Source organism: Hakea prostrata, chromosome 10, assembly GCF_041222555.1.
Source record: "Hakea prostrata isolate BN-2017 chromosome 10, UWA_Hpros_2, whole genome shotgun sequence".
Lineage (NCBI taxonomy): Eukaryota > Viridiplantae > Streptophyta > Magnoliopsida > Proteales > Proteaceae > Hakea > Hakea prostrata.
In genome coordinates, this window is record NC_142609.1 from 33,598,588 (window position 1) to 33,619,378 (window position 20,791).

General features: G+C 37.0%; 1 pseudogene across 1 annotated transcript; it reads left to right on the plus strand.

Annotated features, from left to right (window-relative positions):
- Positions 1 to 8,998: 8,998 nt before the first annotated feature.
- LOC149002581 (glucan endo-1,3-beta-glucosidase 1-like) lies at positions 8,999 to 13,532 on the plus strand (annotated as a pseudogene). Its single transcript, XR_016170371.1, has 4 exons — positions 8,999 to 9,289; positions 9,385 to 10,687; positions 11,123 to 11,150; positions 12,966 to 13,532. The product of XR_016170371.1 is annotated as a glucan endo-1,3-beta-glucosidase 1-like (transcript).
- Positions 13,533 to 20,791: the final 7,259 nt, after the last annotated feature.

The window sequence follows — 20,791 nt, forward strand, 5'->3', positions numbered from 1 at the left end:
TATATATATATATATATATATATATATATATATATATATATATATATATATTAAAAAATAGTTGTTGGAGCTAAGACAAATCACCTTCTGATCAAACAGAACACCTTTTGGTCAAACAAAAATCCATCTAAGCTTTTATATGTGTCTTTTGATCAAACGGATCTCCGCCTCCTACTCAGACTCAAAATTCGTCTGAGCTTTTGCGACCAGACAGAGCTCCGTCTGTAGCCTAGTGGCCTAAGATGGGATTTTAAGGGGAGTTAGGTTCTTCTAGTTAACCCTATGTCCTCATACACTCCCCTGACATGTCTTAAGTCAATCTAATGACATGGTGCATAAGGTTTTGATGCAAATGAGTATTATTATATTTATATATGCAAGGAGGTGTTCTAGGTCCTAATTTGCTAAGTCTTCTTACTTGAGCTTGAGTTGATGTTCTTGAATTTTCTTATTCATTCTTAATGTTCATCTTGACTTAGACATCATGTCCATCTTGGCTTGGTCTTGGCCTTGATTTGAATTTGGGCATCCAGTGTTGAGTTGGACTTAGTCCACTTGCTTTCATATTGAACTAAACATACACAACTCAATATAGCCAATTGTAACTCATGTTTTATTATTATCAAAACTAATGGAAGTTGATGTGGTAATGTTGACATAACATTTCCTAACAATCTTTCAATCCCTTTTTTATGATGACAAACACATGAATGATGAAAAATATGAATAGTTATTAATAACAAGAATTCATCACTCATATGAATGTTATCACATGTTTTCCATTAACAACCCAATGAATTACCTAATTTTAATTCACACGCTTTCTCCCCCTTTTGTCATCAACAAACAATACGGAGGATCTGCTCCCCCCTTAACATATGCTTCTCATCACATATACACACTCCCCCTAAATGAACACATAAATAAAACAACAACAACATGATCTCCCTTAATAACCTTTTTGAGATTCATTAATTATTTTAAATAAGACTCCAAATGCACCAACTAAGATCTCCTATCCATTGTTTCATTTATGCTGCTATCATCATCATTAATAGAATTAAGACTATAAGAGAAGTTTACTTCTAGATCTTTTGGTTCTTCCTCTGATTTTGCTTTAAGAGTCGAGTTGATTCTCTCTTCACCGGACTCCTCCTTTTCTTCTTCATCATCACTGGTGATATAGGATGTTTCGGCCATATAGGCTCTCTTCTTTTCTTCATTTGGGCACTCGAATTTGATGTGACCCAATTTCTTACACTTACAACAAGTGATATTTTTATTAAAAGCATAAGTTCTTTCCATAACAAAATTTTGACCTTTGTGCTCCTTAGAGGAATTTCCTTTGTGAGGGTGCTTTCCTCCTTTCTTTTTGTGGAGTCTTTTGAACTCTTTGGTGATTGAGTTTATTTCATTCTCAATGTTCAAATCTTCCCCTTCACTCTCACTTTCTTCTTTCACCTTGATGGCACCTTTTAATGCTCTATGAATTTCTTCTTTCAATCCGTTTACATGTTCGCTTTGACTTTGTTGTCATCATCAAGCTTAGCTTCATGAGCAAACAAAGACCCAATAAGCTCATCATGGATGATTTTTTATAAAATTTTCGATTCTTGAATTGCAATTCTTCTGGGTCTCCATGAAGGTGGAAAAGTTCTTATTCTTCTTGCCATATTCTCATTTGTGAAGTCTTTTTCAAGGCTCAATATAAAAACACATGTTTTTTGTGACGATTCATTAGCGTAGCCAAAAATACAAAAACCGTCGCAAAAATGGAAAGGCTACACTTGCCTCCATCGCCACGTTCGTCGTCTATACCAGCATCACGAAAAACAGGCGACAGTTTTTTTACACCGACTGGGAAAATATGTTTGGCCATGGTTACACTACTCCATCACGAATAATGGGATTTTTTGTGACGGTTTTAATTTGTCGTGGATAATGTGTTTTTGGCGATAGTTATATTCGTCACAAAAAATTCATTGGCTTACGGTTTCTTAGCAAATCGTAGGCATAAATGCTCGTTTTTAGCAACAGAAAAAATAAAACGAGTATTTTAAAAAAAAAATCATCATCCTAAGCCAAAAGAAACATACACCTGGAGTGACAAGTAACATTTAAAATTATCAAAATCCTAATATGTATGAAATATTTTCATGTACCAAAATAAAAATAAAAGAAGTATTGTAAAACAATCAAGAAAATAAAAATATCTTAGGAAATATGGCCCGTTCCTATCATCTTTTAACCAACGATATCCAATGTCTCACTCTGCATATTACCAACAACTACCAAATCTAGTCCAAAAAACTGGAAAAACAATCATATTACCAGAGAACAATATTATGTTTTGCTATAAAATTAACAAAGAACATGCATTGTGTACATAAAACAACAAATGACAACTATAACCTTATCACAATTAAGTGGGATCACCTACATGGAACCAAAAGAGGATTTGAAAAATAACTAAAATTAGCCTTAGTTTGCTATGCTAAGTACCTGACAATGCCTAGTGTTGGAGCTAGGTGTTTCACCAATAAAATGTTCCAAAAAAAGTGTCGCGGTGTTAAGGGAAGAAGTGAGTTAGCAAAAGGCATAGGGCTGGGTTTGAGGCACTTTTTGTTCTTTAAGAAGACTGTGAAAAAGGATCGCCGCTACAGTTGTTGAAGATGGAGATTACTTAAAATTGCCACAATTTTTCCATCCTTGGAAACCTTACACCCACCCTATTCAAACATCCTTACCGTTGTAATTTTTAGCTATTTTACTGATTCTCTGACCTATTACATCTATGGGCTTCGAATTTATAGCCATAGAATAAGGACTTCAAGTAGAAGTTCATGCTAGGGAGTTCCATCTAGAAAGACCTAGAACTTGAACTTGAACTCAAACTCCCATCTGCAAATTACAATCTGAAATTAAATAATAAAAAAGCATAACTCTTTTCATTAGAAAGAGTCCAACTTGAGTAAGACTATAAGAGGATAAAATTTAAGAAAATAACGAATAGGGTGCACAAGAACATGGCGCCCTATAGTTTCTTGCTGCTACTGTTGAGGAGGTTGTTTAGAGTTTCCATCACTCAACCTTGCACCAACTAAATGAGCTCAGCTATATGAATCATTGCCCTTTAGTCAACTTTATTCAAAAGTCATAACTAAAAGTTATGAATTATTTAGGTACAACTATAATCTTTCAATGGTTTTTTTTCATCATATGCAAGGTGTTCATTCAAAAGAAAAAAGCTAACAACTTAGACCATAGACTTGTCATAACTATTTGAAACAATATATTTTTTATATAAATAAAACTCTTTAATTAATATGTTTGGAGTATTATAATTAATCTATTTGTAGTATTTCATGAATCAAGGAAAAGGAAAAATACACGAGGTAAGAAGAAAAAAAAAATAGTATCTTTTAGTGGCATTATTCAATTGACCACAAAAATTAAAAAGATCATTAGAAGTAAGAGGGAAAAGACTATTTGTAATATAAATGCCTCAAAAGTACTTTTTACACTTGAAATTAACAATAACAGAAAATCTTTAAGGGCCTGTTTGGTTACATGAGTATGGAGATTTCAAATATCTAGAGATTTCAAATCTATAAATTTCAAATCTATGGAGTTATAATTTATAAAATTAGATGTTTGGTTGTGGAATGAAATCTGTGGATTCATCCTAAAAAACTATTTGATCGACGTGATTTTTGTGAATGTGCAAATGTATGTTTTTTTGAAATTTCGGATTTCACCCTTACCCATAAATCTCGATTCACATTTTTAGTGTAAAAGGTGAATCTCTAGATTTCATGAATCTATAGATTTTTACAACCAAACGGGTATAATTTTCAGATTCATGAATCTAGAGATTTGAAATCTCTGGATTCATGTAACCAACCAGGCCCTAAAGACATTTTGCAAATGCAATAAAAGATTTTTTAGAGCATTTTACAAATGTTACTAAGAAAGTGTCTCTAAAACATGAAAAATAGATGCATGACCTATGGAGATTTGTCAAAAGCCTCCAAAGCTCTGTTTTCTTGTAGTGTCAGTTGTAGTCCATTTGATCTTGGGTTTGAATATGTTATTCCCATCTTTATCTACTTTAAGAATTTTATTTGGTTCGTATGTGATGATGTCCCATATATCGAAGTCATGTGCACAAATGTAATCTTTAAACCTACTTTTCCAATAGACAAATCATTCTCCATCAAAGAATGAAGGTCTAGATGGGTTAAGTCTTTCGGTTCTTGAGAGTACTTGATAAAAAAAAATGATCATGATCTTTAACTTTTTTAGAAATTGATTTCAATCTCAAATTGAACTTTTGCACTGATACCAATTATTAATGCAACCTAGAGAGGGTGAATAGGTTGCAACTAGTTGATTTTTTTTTTTCCAATTTTTTGGTTTGATTGCAATTACAAGAATAAGTATGTACATGTAAATATAATTTTGAGCAAAATAAATTGAACGTAAACAAATTTGCAAACTCACAACTCATAATACAAAGATTTTATAGTGGTTCAATTTTATAAGTTTATGTCCACTACTCTCTTGATCTCAAGAGAGATTTTTACTAGTAATTTTCTTTCACTACGATGAGTAGAGAATTGAACCCTTACAAAACTTTGTTGCAAGGTAAAAGCACTCTCTTTACAATCTTCGTTCATTAGCAAGAACGCCCTCAACAATCTTTATTCACAAGCAAGAGCTACCTAAATCAATTCTAATCTATCTAGACTAAGAACTAAAAACAATCAAATACAATAGTATGATTAGAGATTATCTAAAAACTAGCGTGACATTTTACCCCTTGTGTGAGTGTAATGCAATGAGAGTTGTATATTCAAATAAAAATGATATGGACCACCAATGACCTTTCAATTGCCTTCTATCACCTCAAGCTTAGCTTCTACAAGATTGCTTAAATGTTTTGGTACGTTTTTCAAGGGTGAAGTAAGGGTGAGAGACAAATATAATTGAATTCTTGCAATTTGAGAGTTTGAGAGTATTTGAGGAGTAGATGATTATTTGGCAAGATTCTTGCTCTCAATGGAATGAATTGGGCTTATATAGATAGCATTCAGGTATATTAGCCCAACTTCCAACGGATAGATATAAAAGTGAAATTTTAGTTCAGACTAGATCGCCTTCTAATAAGACGGATCACCTTTTGATCACACGAATCACCTTTTGATCAGACGGATTGCCTTCTAATCGGACGGATCTCTGTCTGCTCAGACAGAAAATTTATTTGCACTTCTATGACCAAATGGATGTTAGTCTGGGGCTAGATGGAGCTCTGTTTGCAGCCCGGTGGCATAAGATGGAATTTTCAGGGGATTTAGGTTCTTCTAATGAACCATATGTCCTCATACACTCTCCTAGCTAACATGTCCTAGGTCAATATAATGATATGATGCACAAGGTTTTGATGTAAATAAGTGCATTACATATATATGCATGAAGGTGTCATATGTTTTAATTTACTAATTAAGTCTTCTTGCTTGAGGTTAAATTGATGTTCTTGAATCTTCTTGTATTCCATTATTCATGCTCATTTGACTTAAACTTCATGTCCATCTTGGTTTGGTCATGGCCTTGACTTGAGTTTAAGCATCCGACATTGACTTGGATTTGGTTCACTTGCTCTCTTATTGAACAAGACATACACAATTCAATATAGTCATTAGTAATTAATGTTTATCATCGAAAATAACAGAGGTTGATGTAGCAATGTTGACTTGATATTCCCCAACAGTGTGCATAAGCTAGCCAAACAAACTTTAGATTCAGGAAAGAAGAAAAAAAAGGGAAGAAGAAAGAAAGAAAGACAGAAAGAAAAGAAGAAGAATAAAGAAAGAAAACCAAATGTTGCAAAGTTCTAAGGACTCTCCACAAGTAATATCCCAACCAACATTATTTTTAAAACTTATTTGACATCTAGATTGGAATCATATATTTTCATTTTCATAGCTGACTCCTTTGTCTCAAGAACCAGATTTTGAGACATGTGGAACTTGTTGCTTCACATCCATTCAACTTGTAATCCAAAATCTATGTTTTGGTGTAACTATTGGAAAAGCTTTGTTTGATTTTAAGAAAAAATAATTTTACAAGGCTAATTCAGGGTGATTATTTCTTTTCTTTTCTTTCAAAATAAAAACCAATTAGGGGGTTAGTGAATCAAGGGGAATTAGTTTCATATCATATATCATTCTTGTACTGTCTATACCGTTTATGTAGCGTGTATATATCATAATCCTATAATAAGTTTGTATACATACTAAAACTCTATAGAAACCATATCGTACCATCAAGATATGATGCAAAATCATATGTTATAATTTGGTTTTAATTTCAGATATCAATTTTCATTGTATTACCAATACCATATTGTTTGACATTTAGGTTTTTTTTCTTTTGATGAAATAAATAAAATTAAATAAAAATTAAATAAAAAAACCTAATAAAAACACAAACTAGCTAGTTGGAGTCCCTAGCTTCAGCAGCCAAAGTTAAGGACAACTAATGGGTGACAAATTGAACAAAACTTGGATACTTTTGGAGTAACTTTATAGTAGTTGTTCTAGTTAGAGAAGTAAGACTAGGAACCAAATCAAGAGGCCTTGGGCGAGTTGGCCGAGGAAGCCGTATACTCCAATCAAAAATTGATAGAATCATTTGAATTTGTAGATTGCAATCAATTGCCATTTTTAATCCTTCTTTTATCATAGCCACAAACAGTTCCTCTTGGTTTCCCTTATTCGATTAGGGCACGCAAGTTGCCCGCTCTTAATTTTTTTTCTTTTTCCCGTAAATGCACTCAATATTATAGTAAGAAATATATCTAATACATTATAAATTTGAATATGGTAATATATATGACCATTCCGATCCGCATTAGTGATCGCACTGAGCTCGTCCAGTAGGTAAGAAACCAAATAGGAGATCTCTATTTCAGTCATAACATGACTTGCAAGATAATCAACAGCAACGTTAACTTCATGCTAGTGATGAACAAAAACACATTGGTGGAATCCATCACAAAGCCCCCAAATCTCTTCCGACAAATCACGAACTAACCATGTTGTATAAATAGGAACATTAATGTGGTTGATTGCTTGCAAGGAGTCACTGTGTACCTCCACATCTTCATATTGTTGTTGTTGTGTAGCTCTAAGGCCCACAACGATCACCTTTAGTTCCATTTGAAGCACACTATTGATGGTAAGCCCTCTGGCTATGGCAAAGAAGGACTTCCCCATGACAATGTCGTCCTAAGGTTTCATATCCTCCATGCTGCCCTACCAAGGAGCCATCACAATTAATTGCAACCCAACCGTCAAACGGTCTGTTCCAAATTAAAGGTCGCTCCACGGGATGGTAGAAGATGGCCTCAATATTCCATAAATAAAAAAAGCGACGATGTATTGGTGTGTCTTCCAAGCGATGGCATGATGGGGAGAAACAATCACGAATATCACTGATAACATGGTGTAAAACGGTGCTAGCCGAGGGTCTCTCACGATGAAAAATATAACGATTTCTAGTCTTCCATATTTGCCCGCTCTTGGTTTTCCTTATTTGATCGGTGCATCCAAGTAGCCCAACAGTCCCTATTATGTAAAAGACACATTACCCCTTTATGATGCATTTGAGAATTGTCCAACTGCCAGAAGCATGCAAAACAAATGTTAGACGTGGGTCAACTCAGTGTCAAAAAACTACTTCCAAAGATTAAATCACTAAGAACACCACCGAAGAGCTCCGATTCAGTTACATTTTCTTTGTATTATGCTTTGATTTATATAAGTTTTACCTCTCATTGCCAACCATTGGATTAATTCACAAAGTTCCATTTGTAAACGTCTAATTTTAGGGTTTTTCTCCCTAAATATGAATTAATTATAGTTTCTATATGGAGCACGATCGCTTATCCCGAACGTAGCGAGGTCATGTTTCTTCCTATAATTGTTGAGTTCTTTCGTGCTTACGGCACCTTTGGGTTTATTTCTTGAATTGGTCTCGACCGGGGTGATTGAACCAACTATGGTCCAATCCTTTGGCTATTATTTTTTAGTTATCCTTTAGTGAAGGAATTCTTACAACAAAATTGATACAATCGTGGTGGGGAATGGATCATACTAAATGTCTAGACTCAGTTTGGGAGAGCTATCTGAATGCCCCAATAGGTGTTCTTCATCTTGTTGTATCAAGTGGTTTGTTTATGTTCCCCAAGAGGCAAATTTTGTTGCGAACGAACGAGCTTGCAAAATCTGCAGCATTAACCTAGGATTTGTTTGTGTATCGACATTCTCCACCCCTTTCTTAACTTGGATTTTACTTTTTGATTCTCTTATGTGTATGCTTCCTGGAGGCTTTCTTCTCAATCAATAAAATACTTATTATTACCAACGGAAAAAAACTTCAATTTTTTTATAAAGATTTGGCCTCACGTGATTAAAGACAACTTGATTTTGCATGTTCCAAATATAATAACGAAAAATCATTATGATACTAAACACTCATTCCAATGTGGTGAGATTCCTATGAAAGTCTACCAAAAAAAAAGAGATTCCAATGAAAGGACTCACTAATTTGACTGCATAAATCTGAAATCCAAGAAATCCAAGAAGTAGAGAAGAATTCCCTGCAGCCTAAATATGCTTAGTCCAGCTGGAAGATTAAAATACATCCCATATGACTACAGACAACATGATTTTTTTGAAAAAAAAAACGAAAAAGACAACCTCATTTTGACATCTTTAAGTTTTATTATTTTGATGGAACATCTTTTAAGTTAAAATTGATAGGTTAGTAGAGAGAAGTAAGGGGAACATCTTCAGATCTTCTCCTATCCCCTCGTGAATAATGAAACAAAACGAGCCTGAGTTGAAAGTGGCTGCTTTGCATCGTTTTAAAATTTGTCGGCCTTAGGGTCAAAGTCGTCATTTCACCTCCAATGAAATAATTGAAGTGGCTGCTTCAGTGATTCCACTGGCCTGGCCGAGCTTCAGCCTAAATCTTTTCGAAGTGTCTTCTCTTCCTCCTCTGTATTAATCACTTTCTTTCTCTTCTGAAGTTTCAAGAACCCAGGAAAAACGAAGATTCTCCAAGAAGATAATGCAAGAATCTACTGAAGAAATTGATGAAGTAGATAAAGCATAGAGTTTCATCTTCATACAAGAATCTACTTTGATGGAGGATTCTCAGCTCACCATAGCTTTCACACTCCTGCTGCTCCTCTTCCTGCAACTTATTCTCTTGCCAATTGCAGGTAAAGTACAAAAGAATTCAAGAACTCTCTCCCTACTCTTCACTTCACTACTTTTATTCTGTTCTTTTCCTTCTGAAATGAGTTTCAAATTGCAGCAGAAGCCACAAATGTAGTTGCAGAATTGAAGAAGCAACAAGACTTAGTGAACGATTGTTTTGTGGGTGTGAACATCGGAACCGAAGTTTCCAATTTGTTATCTCCGGCAGACCTGGTTTCGTTTCTTCAATTGCAGAAGATCACCCATGTCCGTCTCTATGATGCCGACAACGACATCCTCCGAAGCCTCGCCGGCACCAAGATCCGTGTAGTTATAAGCGTTCCAAACAACCAATTGATCGCCATTGGTTCATCAAACACCACCGCCGCCGATTGGATCGATCGTAACGTCGTGTCTTTCTATCCTCAAACCCTAATCATCGGTGTCGCCGTCGGCAACGAAGTGCTCACCACTGAACCCTCTTTGGCTCCTCTTCTTTTTCCGGTGATTCAGTCTCTTTACAGTGCTCTGGTAGCTTCAAACCTCCACACCAAGATTAAAATTTCGACTCCCCATGCTGCATCCATCATTCTCGACCCATTTCCTCCGTCTCAGGCCTTCTTCAATCAATCCCTGTCATGGGTTATGCAATCATTGCTTCAATTCCTGTCGAAAACGGGTTCTCCGCTGATGATGAATCTCTATCCTTACGATGTGTTTGTGCAGAACAAAGGGGTTGTCTCACTGGAAAGTTCCCTTTTCAAAGCCTTGACGCCATCGAAGGAGATGGTCGACCCAAACACTCTGCTTCACTACACAAACGTGCTGAACGCCATGATCGACGCGGCCTATTTCTCTATGAAAAACTTGAACACCACAGACGTTAAGGTGTCGGTGATGGAAACTGGGTGGCCATCGAAGGGGAACTCGACGGATTCTTACGCCACCATCGACGACGCCGACACTTACAATTCGAATTTGATCAAACAAGTCTACGATCGCAGCGGAACGCCGTTCCATCCAGAAATGACTTCAAGCGTTTTCATATACGAGCTGTTCAACGAGGATCGGAAGGAGATAACAGAGGCGAATTGGGGGCTTTTCTATGGGAACAGAAACGGCGGTTTATCTGCTGCAAGTGTCAGGAAATGGAACGTTCTTGGGAAATGACACGGCGAAGAACACATTCTGTGTGGCCATGAATGGGGTCGATGAGAAGGCATTACAGGCGGCATTGGATTGGGCATGTGGACCTGGAAAGGCGAATTGCTCGGAGATTCAACATGGACAGGACTGCTATGAACCCAATAATGTGAAGAGCCATGCTTCTCATGCTTTCGACAGCTATTATCAGAAGCAAGGGAAGGCTCAGGGTACCTGCGATTTCAAAGGGGCCGCCATAATCACCACCTCTGACCCCAGTAAGTAACAATTCAATCTCAATCAATGCATCTTTACAGGGTGTTTAACACTCAAAACCAAAATGTTGAAGCCGTAAGATTACCTCCCAGTGAGTAAATTTCATGCATTTTCTTCTTGACGCTTTTTTACTACACAATAAAATTATGTTTATATGAAAAATTGAGATTTTCTGCATCAGTTAACACTTACTGTATGATAATAAAATAACATTAAGAAAATAGTATGTGCTCACGAAGTGATCTAGACTGGTTGGTGAAAGCTATCTTTTCAGTGTTTAATGCTCTTTTGTTGTATGGAAATTTTTCTAGGGGATCTAGTGCCTTCCATTAGACCCCATTTCCTGATTTGATTAGGTTAGAACTTAGAACTGACAAGAATTTAAAGTTGTTGGAATTGTTAACTCACTGAGTCGGACATGATTTTGTGATTGGCAGGTCGTGGGAGCTGTATTTTTCCTGGAAGGTAATGCGTTCCTACCCTTTTACTTCTAATTCTTTCTTCTTTCGTGCTCTTTCCCTCTCCTCGTGAACTATTTTAATTCTTTTGTTCATTTCTTTCTCCCGGTATTTTGATCATCTCACCTATACTCTTTCAATGCTTTATAATCTCAAATATATGGATTCATAAATAAAAGATAAAACAATAAAACCCATCACCGGCACCCTGTGACCCCCTTCTAAAAAAATTTTAAAAATGGACCCCAGCACCATTATTGTTGTATCCAATTAAACATCACGTCTTCCAGTTAAAGCCATATTCCCTCTCTCCTTCTACTCAAAATTGCTTGGGTAAATGCGTATGACCATCAAGCCGAAATTTCAGCCGTCAGATCCGAAATCTCGACCATTGAAATTCCGACCGTCGAAATAATCTCGACCGTTGAATTTTGATGGTCGAGATCAAAATTTTGATCCGACTGTTTCAAATGTGTGGCTTGACGGTAGACCCAAGCAAGACCCCCTTCTACGGGCTTGTGTTAGGGTCAAGGTAACCTTAAAATGAGGAAAGCTTGACTTGTCAATTCATAAATTTGTCTCGTTATTTGTGATTCTTCAACTCTCTCCACCTCATTTACAGAGAGTCACATCAACTCATCTCTTACCTAGAATGGCTTGGGCCCTAGAGTGATGGTGAAAAGTAAGTTTTATTTATTTATTTATCATAAAAGAAAATTCATTACTTAAAGAGTGATCAAAAGGTTAAAAGTTATGCTCCTGGTGAAAGGTAAGTTGATATCCATTTAAGAGACAGCTTGAGTTTTGTCATCTCAAACATTGAAACTTTGTGTGATTTGTGACCATGACTATGAAAGCACTACATATTTTGGGGTCGTGTTTTAGTAAATGCGTAGCACTGTGCTGCCTATGATTGAGATTTCGATTTCGACCAAGATTTTGATCTTGACTTTTGTTTCGCACAAATGGATTTTCTTATTTTGTGAAATAGACAGTCAAGATCGAAATCTAGGTCGAGATTTCACTGTAGACTGCAAGTGTTGCGTATTAATTACACAAAACCCAAGCCAAACGTTATATTTTGTGTTGAATGTGTTTTTATGGATATAGTTGGAACACCTCACAAAATATTGTCGATATAATTATTATGGTAAAAGACAAATTTTCATCATCTGAAATGTTCTTCGGGTTTATTTTGGGCCTAAATTCATTCAGATATTTTTTGCAGCTGTTGCCAAGTAGGCATGGGTTTAGAATTTCAAATCCTTAGAATTGATTGGTTGTGGGCCCTAATTATTTGGAGGTTTTATATTGTCTTCTTGGGTATTTTTGGATATAAGGGCATTTTTATCTTTTATTTGAAATTGATTGTTTTTTTTTATCCCCTTTTACTATTTATAGTCTATTAACAAAGTTGAAAGCGGTAGAAAACGACTAAGTTGTACTATTCATCTTTTTCCTAGCTCATAGTGACAAACATTATATCTGTTTGGTCATGGATATAACATTTGGAGGAACCATGTAAAATCTTACTTATCTATGTATTTTTACTTTATTTTTCTAACAATAATGATAAATCATCAATCTCAATTGTTTGAGCTTATTTGTTAATCAATATTTTGTGCAAGGGATGTGAAAAATCATAGAAAATACAATCAAGAAGTATAGAATGCTTTTTCTTTCAAGGTAACAAGGAGTACAGGATGTGAAACCATAAAACTTTTTGATGCACTGATCAATAGGGTTAATGCCAGATGCATAGCACAGATTTCATTTCTTTTTGTTCTCCATTATCAATATGTGGTGTATATGCATTGTGCAGTGAGAAGGTAAGCAACAAGACAAAAGCCCTAAGCAGCAGCTTGAACAGTTTGGGTAAGAGTGATGCAAAGATGTTGAGATGGAGTTATATTTTCTTCACCATACAGGATGAGACCTTCCCCATTTCTCTGCTGGGTTTACTGCTTCCAGTGTTACTTACCATACTCATGGTTTAAGGAACGACAATTAGAAGAAGACAGCAGAGGAAAAAGCTTGATGATGAAGACCTTTTTGGTAAACATTGATGACCACAAACTTTATTCCATTTAAATGGTTTTTGAGTTGAAAACACTTATGTGGTTTTTGTAACTATAAATTTTGAAAGTGAGATAAAATAATTAGTGCATTAGTAATATTTGAATCATATAAAATGTAGAAGTAGTCAAACTAATAGTGTTTTTTTTTTTTTTAATTTAAATTGTATTATGGATAAATAGAAATATGAGTATTTTAGTTTATAGTTAACAATTAATTGTTCATAAAATAAATGATATGACATCATAATGTTTTTCTGAAAATAATTGTAGTTCGTTTCTTTGATCATAAGACTTGAATTATTGTCGTGAAATGTTTTATTTGTTCTTTTTCTTTTCTTTTTTTTAATTTTATTTGCCTATAGGACCTCTTCCCGACCTTTTTTTTTTTTTTTTAATATGAAGTTCATCCGGGCCAGCTTATGCGCTCCACGATTACATCCTCAACCCCCCCCCCACGGACATCTATTATCATGTGTAACATGGTTAACATTATATCATTAGTGTAATGAGCTTTTTTGTTTTGAATATACCTCATTAATTTCCATATCTATGGAGTTCTTTTGGCTATCTATATCCTCTGGTAAAATGACAGATACCTTTTCCCCTATTTTTTTGGCAAAGGATTACCTACTTTTAGTTGGCCAAATGACACTTAAAGACTCCTCTTAGTTGGATAATTATAGTTATACCCTTCTTCCTCGCAAAGATGACACTAAAAACGACTTCCCCCACCTTCCCTGATCCCACACCCCCCCTTCCTCCTATCCCCTTTCCCTCTTTTTTTTTTCCCTTTTTTTTTTTTTTTTTTTCTTTCTTTTTTTTTTGTCTTTTTTTTTTTTTTTTTTTCCTTCTTTTTTTTTTCTTTTTTTTTTTTTTTTTCTCTTTTTTTCTTTTTTCTTCCCTCCTCTTCTTTTTTCTTCCTTCTCTTCTCCTTCTCTTTTTCTTTCCTCTTCTTCTCCCTTCTCTTTTTTTTTTCTTTTTTTTCTTTTCCTTCTTTTTTCTTCCTCTTTTCTTTCCTTTTCTTTTCTCTTTTCTTTTCTTTGTCTCTGGTTTTCCTTGTTTTTTCTTTTTTTTTCCTGTTTTCCTTTCTTTTTTTTTGTCTCTTCTGTTTTTTTTTCTTCTCCTCCTTTTTTGTTTTTTTTTTGTTTGGGTCTTTCTTTTTTCTCTCTCTTCCTTTTGTCTTTGGTTTTTCTTGTTGTTTGTTCCTTTCTTCTTGTTGCTCTTGTCTGTTTCTCTGTTGGTTGTCCTTTGTTCTTTCTTCTTTCCGCTTTTTTTTTTTGGTTGTTTGGTTTTGCGGCCTTTCCTTTTTTTTTTGGTCCTGGCTTTTGTTGGTTGTTCCTTTTTTTTCCCTGTGTGTCTTTTCTTTCTGTTCTTTTGCTGGGTCTCCTCTGTGTTGGTGTTGTCCCTGTTTGGGTTTTTTCTCCGCTGCGTTTTTTTGTGGTTCTTTGCTTTCCTCCTTCGCTCCCTTCCTCTTCGTCCTCCTCTTGGCTTTGGCCTTTTCTTCTGTTTGTTTTTTTTTGCCTTCTTTGTTGGCTCTTGTTTTTTTTATGCCCTTCCTCTCCTTGTTCTCCCTTTTTTGGTTTTGTTTTGTCGTTTCTGTTTTCCCTTTTTTGTTTCTTGGTCCCTTGTCTTCTTGTTGTCCTTTGTGGTCTTCCTCTTCTTTTTTCCCTTGTGCCTTCTTCTTGCCTCTCTTGGCTGCTTTTGTTTGTTTTTCTCTTCTCCTTGTTTGTTGTGTCTTTTGGTTCTTTGTGTGCGCCTGGGTGTCTTTTGTCTCTCCCTTGGGTTTGTCTTTTTTCCTTTCCCCTTGTTCTTTGTTGGTGCTCTTTCGGTGGGTGTTTTTTTTTTTTTCTTTCTTTCTTTCTCCCCTTTTTTCTGTCTCCTTGTTGTGCTTTCTCTTCGTGTCGTGGTGTTGTGCTTTTCTTGTCGGTTTGTTTCTTCCTCTTTCGTGTCGGTTTGTTGGGGGTGTTTGGTGGTTCCTGTCTCCTTTTCTTCTCTTTTTGTCCTGGTTGTCTGGTGGGCTTTGTCTGGCCTGCTCGTGCTGTTTTTTTGCTTTTTCTCCGTTCTTTGTTGTTGGTGTCCCCCCTCCTCCTGTTTGGTTTTGCTTGGCTTCTTGTGTCTTTTCTGTTTTGTTCTTGCCTTTCTTTTGTGTTTTCTTCTTTTCCGCGGTTCTTTTCCCGGGTGTTGTGTTTTGCTCTCCTCTCCTTTTTCCGTGTTTGCCTTTGGTTCGGTTGGCTTCGCTTGTGGCTTTTGTCTTGTGGCCTTCCTCTTTCTTCTTTTTTGTTTCTTGTGCCGTTTTGGGGGGGGGTTGCTTGTGTTCCTCTGCTGCTGTGTTTGCTTCCTTGGTGTCTGTTTGTTTTTGCTGCTTTGTCTCTGCTCCTCTTCCTTCTTGTCTTCGGTGCTGCTGCTCTCTTTGCTTTTTTTTGTTGGGCCTTGTTCTCTTCGTTGCTTCGTTGCTTTCTGTTGGCTGTTCTTCCCTCTTTGTTGTGTTGCTCGTCTCTGCTTTTCTGTGCTTGCTTCTCTTTTTTTCTCTCTTGTTGTTTTGTGGGCACTTTGTCTTGCTGACTCCTCCTTTCTGCCTCCCTGCTGCGGCTTCTTGTCTGTCGTCCCTGTTGGCCCTTTTTGCTTCGGCCTATCGTTCCTCTCTGTTATCTCTTTTCGCTTCTCTCCTGCGCTTGTGGTCCCTTCCTTCGTCGCCCTCCCTGCTCTCCGCTTTTCTGGTCTGTTGTTTCCCGTTTTGCCCTTCTATCCTGGTTCTTTCCTGCTTTTTCTTCGCTTTTGTCCTGTTTTTTCCCCTTTCTGGCCCTTGTGTTGTGCTTTGGTTTTCTCGTTGCCTTCTTCTCTTTTGGGTGTTTGTTTTGGGTGGCCTTCCTCCCGGCGGTTTTCCCGTTGGTTGCGTGTGTGGCCCTGTTCCTGTGGGCCTGTGCTCTTGGGGGGGGCGGGCTCGGGTTGTTGGGGTCTGGTCCTTTTTTGTGTTTCGCGCCTCTGGCTGGGCCTTGGGTGTGGGGTGCTTGCCTTCCTTTCTTGTGTATTCCTCTGTTTGTGTTGAATTCCATTGGTGAATTGGGTTCTTATCACGTGCCTGGGAGTATACTGGCATTATATCATATGCGATTTTTCTTTGAGCTGCTGAGCTGGGTAGTCATCAGGTATCTTTGCGTCCGGAGATTAAGAAACATACTTCCGCCGTTAGTTCCCCCGCTTTTACACGCCATTTCACTCCCGTTTTACCGCCGTTAGATTAGGGGTTGGGTGGGTGGTGGTTGAGTGGTGGACATCGCGGCGTTTTAAATGCCGTTATAAAGACCTCGCGGCTTCGTTATAAATTCTCCCGTTTGGTCGCCTCTGTTCGTCCGGCGTTTTGTCGCCGCTGTGTCTTCCGTGCCGCCGTGTCCGTTTCTGTGTGTGACAAAATGCTCCAACTTTTTAAGGAGTTTAATAGTCAACATCTACATAGCCAAGATGAGTTATGGATAAATTTAATGTATATCCCTTTTTTAGATAACATAATATGGTTTACTCTTAGGTTGAAAATGGTGAGGAACATTACTCTACATTGATTATTTTATACGGATGTGCTTCTAGCACAATAGTGGCAGCCTCTTATATAGAGATGGTAAATTCAAGAAAGTCATGAATCTGAACCTCTATCCCTATAACTCTTTCATCCTTCTCCCTAGACATGTGAGTCCAGTCGCAATGAAATTGGACAAGGTGGACCACCCCCTCCTCGAGGTGGTTTGAGGGTGGGATCGGAGTAGTGTTATAGAAAAATCTCGCGGGGAGCATAATTCCACTCAATTAGGAGAATGTAATTCTGTGAGCAAATTCTTCTATTTTCTAGCGCATCTAATTATTTTATTAAGAACCATTTGTTAATATATATGTTAAAAAAAATCAATTGGCTAAAGGAAAATAATGCATCGTGCAATTAGGACTAACCACTGCCCCTAATCACATAAAATTGACCCTAATACCCAAACAAAGGATCCATTGATTAGGTTATCTTTGATGAACTTATCAAAGAAATTTGTTTTGCATGAATAATAATCACACAAAACGATTCTTCATAAAAGACATGACATTTAATTGGTTATAACAACTCATTGTCCAAATTACTCAAGACGCCATCTTTGCATTCTTTCTCTAACTTAAGACATGTTGTTGAACATGAGAAGAGATTACAATGATTATGTGAAATCCCTCGGATTTCTACCCCTTTAACCCGTGGCTTCAAAATCAAGAAAACTGGGCTTCGAGTTGACGCAAATATGGGCCATTCAAGTGGAGCCCGAAGGTTTGGAAATAGAACCAATGTTGGTGGATGACCTTTGTGATGGCTTATCAACTCTCCTAAAGTTTAATTGAAGAGAGAAGATTAATCATGATAGTGTAAAAAGGGTGATCTTGGAACGGCCATAGATCGGTGATGGAGAATCCGATTGACGCAAATAAGGTATCAAAACAAAGAGCGTCGAAAGACCTTTCCAACAAGCCAAAGATCTACCAATTTGGATTTCATTTGGCCCCTCAACCAGGGCCGGTCGGTCGGGCCGGTTGAACGGCCGATGGACTGCCCCCAGCCCAGTTCGGGGCAGAATCGAGTTTTACCCTTTAAAACCCTATTTTGAAGCTCTCTTTCACTCATACTCGCATGTTATGTTGCTAGTACGAGGCTGAGGCTCAAGGAGGAGGAGAAACCAAGGGAGAAGAAGGTTCCTAACCATTCGGAAACGTGCCCACACCCGAATCATAGCAAAATCGTTAGAAAAAGTAAGAATCATCAAACCCTCTTCTTTGGACTTAGTTTTAGGAGTAGTTCTTCGCAATAAATGTTGGATTTGAGTAGTTGTAACATGATAGGTGTTTTGAATGCTTGCAAATAGTTTCATTTATGTTTCCCTTTGGTTTGTAAGTGATTTGTGAGAGTCGTTGCAAACGATTTTGCATTTTGGCTCTCAGACCTAGCCGAGAGCGCTCGCGAGAGCCTAAAATTGGGGCTTTTTGATTGAGATGGAATTAGATCAAATTGAAGGTACCATTGGAACCCTTTTGCTTCCAAATAGGCATTCCCAAAGTTTCGTTTCGATTTGACTTCGAATCGATGGTGAAATTTGATTTTTTGCCGAAACTAGGTTGAGAAAGGTGGGTTCTAAACTACTTGGCAGATTAGGCTTTTGTTGGGTGATTTTGGGAACTTTATTAAAACCCGATTGACTTCTAATTTATGTCTAATGATCCTCTTACATGATTACGTTTATTTTGATTATAATCACGAACTCGTAAGTGTGACTTTGTGGAACTTTGGAAAGCTTATGCTAACTAAAAAGGTGAGGAATATACTCAACCTTATCTTGCATGTTTAATTATGTAATTAAATTTCATTATTGATATATTGCCTTGCTTTAATATTTATTATATTGTGATTATGTGTGGGACTTTGCACGAATGAAAGGTAAGCAAGTATCTTTGCTTCTATTTTCAATATTCTTTGAAAACAATATTCAAAGAATATGAGAATGTATGAGATGGATGTGATTAAATGGATTGAGTGTTTTCTTTTATCTTCAAATTCTAAATTATTGATATGAAGATATATGGATGATGTTGAATAAATTACTCTTTTTATTTTATGTTTCAAACTAGGGTTGTGGGTTCGCCCATTATCCTAGTGAACTTACATGAGTATGCATATAGACTTAAGTATATGAATGCTAAGTGTCTAGAAGTATTTGGCTAGGTAACCTCATGAGTACTACTACTCTTCCGGCAGGGGTATTGAAGCCGGTTAACCCGTGATGTTAGTGGCTGGGTCCTGAGCGTCAAGCAGGCCCACTATCATCATAGAGAGGTAGGGTTGCATATAATAGATAAGGGCTCCTGGGCGCTCAAGACCGGTGAAATGATCGGTGAGAGGACATGGAGAGCATCCTGTCCATTATATGTGGATGACCACTGGGTTAAGGAATGGGATCCAATAGATGCCTCCCGTTGAGGATTCCATTCATAGGTGGAAAGATATTGAACCAAAAGGGCACTAGGCATGAGGGGAGATATCCGGACCATATGTAGTACGAGACCGTATGACTTTGCACTGGGCTAGGATTATCCTTGAAACACGCCAATCTCATACCAAATGGTGATGTGAGAGAGTGGTGACCTATACCCCAACCATGGCTTGACAGGACTTTACCCAACAACCGCGAAGAACCCAATAGACGTCTCTTGTTGAGGGAGAGTGACTGAAACCGCCCAAAGGAGATTGGTGTACAAACTTAATGCATGTCTACTATAGAGACCTTATGATAGAGTTAGGAGCATAATATCATAATCATTCATACATCATATCACTATCATTAATTACATTATCGATACTCAAGCTATGTGTGTGGTGTGGGATTTTGTGTACGAATGCATGATATGATATGAAATCTTGTGTACGAGTGCATGATATGATGTGGGATCTTGTGGACGAATGTATGATAAGATGTTGAGTTGACCTCACTGAGTTTTGTTGAAGCCATTCCTTTTTATATGTTTGTTTCTATTAGAATATTCTGCAAGTTATGAGGACTCCTTCCAAGTGGAGGATTCGTCGCTGGTAGGCTTCCTTGAAGGAGTGACTGAAGAGGATGTAGATTTGCATGGAGCTTCATGCCCATGCAAAGACTATTCTTATGAGGTTGGATTCCATTAGGGAATCAGTTTAGTTTAAATTCCGCTGCAACAAACTATGCTTCCTTCAAACTCTGATGTCCATTTTTATTAACTTTAGATAATGGATGATTGTAACCTTTTGATAATCCAGATTTGATTACTTATTATTAGAACTTGATTTTTTATTGTTCTTTTAATTATGCTATATCATGTGTTGTATGGAATTGTCACTGAACCTAGGTCTTGCGGTGTATCACCCCCACGGGTATTCGGGTATTGCCGGATCCGGCTGGGTGGGGTGTGACAGATTAAGACTGAAATGATACGTTTAAGACATTTGAGGAAGCCAACAATGAAAATTTATAGGGAGGATAAAACACTCCAGTCTTGTATTTGATGGAGTACGAAAACTCTGCGCTAATTCGAATCCATCTTTGCATGGTTTGGTTGAGGCAAATTGTGATTTGAAAAATGAGGTCAAAACCAAAAACAGAGTTTCCATATTCGAACTAAATAGAGTTTCTCTTACAAACCAGCGTGAAACCGTAAGAGAGTCAGAGTCATCATCGGCTTTGGCTTCAAATTTGAGTCCTTAAATGCAAATCTGAATCAAATAGACAGTTCGATTTTAGATAAGTTTCCTATTCGAATTAAAGTAGGATTTGTCTTACAACCCAAATTTAGAAACTACACGAATCAAACAGTGAGAGTTGGAATCGAACTCAACTTTTTATTTGGTAGAGTTGGAATTGAATTACTGAACTAGAACTTGAGCTATAAGTAGATGATGCCTTCTCAACATTCTTGTTTTTATCGTTGATTTTCAGAGAACTGAACGCTAGTGAGATTGAAGAACTAAAGATGTCGCAATGAGATCGCGAGAAGTGCTTGCAAAAGACTTTAACTATGAAGCTTA